This window comes from Sinocyclocheilus anshuiensis, unplaced genomic scaffold (genome assembly GCF_001515605.1).
Source record: "Sinocyclocheilus anshuiensis isolate Anshui unplaced genomic scaffold, SAMN03320099.WGS_v1.1 scaffold1774, whole genome shotgun sequence".
NCBI lineage: Eukaryota > Metazoa > Chordata > Actinopteri > Cypriniformes > Cyprinidae > Sinocyclocheilus > Sinocyclocheilus anshuiensis.
This window is the reverse complement of record NW_015546120.1, coordinates 118,159-119,968: the sequence shown is the minus strand read 5'-3', so window position 1 is coordinate 119,968 and position 1,810 is coordinate 118,159. Positions and strand designations below refer to the sequence as shown.

The 1,810-nt window shown below is 35.7% G+C and overlaps 1 protein-coding gene across 1 annotated transcript in view; it reads left to right on the top strand.

Moving 5' to 3' along the window:
• The window catches only part of LOC107700948 (uncharacterized), a 6,999-nt gene that overhangs the window by 2,720 nt on the left and 2,469 nt on the right, over positions 1-1,810 (top strand). The gene's annotated exons all lie outside the window — the stretch shown is intronic.

The window sequence follows — 1,810 nt, the reverse complement described above, 5'->3', positions numbered from 1 at the left end:
TATATATACTAGTTTTTCTAAAGAAATATTGTCCAACAGCGACACCAGCAGGTAAAGTTACAGTGGGAGTCCACGTCTCTCTCGCCTCCCCTGAGCCCATTGAGTTTTAACAGACCCCCTAAAGCGTGCTGTGAGGTTGATGGGGGTGCTTGAGAGTGAATGGGGGAAAGTCATGTGAGAGGAGACGATGCCTCCATCGCGATATGATTGGATCTGACTGGTTATGTTCGGCTGTGGTTGGTTCAATCCCACCTCTTGTGTTTGTGTGCATTTGCCAATCAGTCTGAATGAACAATATAATGGCGTTAAAGGAAAGACTAATTTAATAAAGTAAGTAAACAACTCATACACTTAGATACAACCACTTTGTTACATTAAAATAAGACTTAAAATGTCATGAAAACATGATCTGTGGGAGTTTTTAATCAGCTTGGTGAAATTTAAAGTAAATATCTGTGTCTGTGACCAATATTCACTGAGCTTTTGATGACTGATGACCAAATAATTCAAAAATAGTTAAAAGTTAACTATTAAAAAGAATATCTGAACATAACGTCACAAATAAAATATATTGTTTAAATGGTTACTGCCTTGAGTTATTATTTTGAAGTAATTGTAAAATTCTTAAAAACACTAACTTGATGAGATTCATATACTTGGCTTTAATAAACAGATTATTGATTACTTTGTTAATGTAAAGATATAATATATTTTATTTTTATTTTTGACATTTCACATCAAAGCACTGTATGGGAGCTTGATTTGTTTTGCCAAAAGCACGTGATCTATGACGTCTGAAGCTTTGTTCGTCTGAAAACCACGTGACTGCTTCAGAATCTGGTTCAAACAAAGCGAACCTCAGTTCACCCCGACCGTTTCCTTTACATGATATTACTTTATAATGCGTTAGCATTTTTTTATATCGTAATTAAATATTTAGCTCTAATGAACTTTGCCTATGAAATAACAGGACCTGACGCAGAGTTAAAATAGACAGATCACGGATTTAATTTGTGCATTTATGTTTAATTTATTTTACTTATTTTAGTGGCATTACACCGACACAAATGAATGACTTTGACAATGACCATTATTTATATACAATAAAATAAAACAAAGAATCAGCTGTAGAACCAGATGTGAAACCATTATTATATTAACTGGTTAGGGCTATATTTTGATATTTATTGTTGTAATTTCAATTCGTGTATCGCTTTACCTAATTAACGTTCTGTATAATTATTATTAAAGGGGTCATATGATGCGATTTCAAGTTTTCCTTTCTCTTTGGAGTGTTACAAGCTGATTGTGCATAGATAAGATCCCTGAAGTTGCAAAGACTAAAGTCTCAAAACCAAAGAGATATTCTTTATCAAAGTTAAGACTCTGCCACGCCCCCCTAAAACGGCTCGTTCTAACACGCCCCCACATATCTACATCACTATGTGGAAATATTAGCATAATGCGGCCCAAATGTGCACGCAAAGAAAGAAGGCGTGGTTTCAGTAACCGCAGTTAGTGTTGAAGCAGCATGTCAGGGAGACGCTGTGTGTTTCTAGGCGAAAGCAAAAGCACTTTATTTGGCCTTCCGAAAGTAGATGCATTTAGGAATCTTTAAGATTACTTACAACAGAACAGCAATGCATTTTATGGACGACCGTTTCGTGAAACTAGGAGAGGAGGTAATTCTGACTTTACTATGACAATCTGGCGCTTCTGAATAAGCTACTGTTTTGTTATTAGTTTAAGTATTTGCTATTGACTGTTCAAATGCGGAGTGTTGCGCATCGTGTGTGTGTGTGTGTGTGTG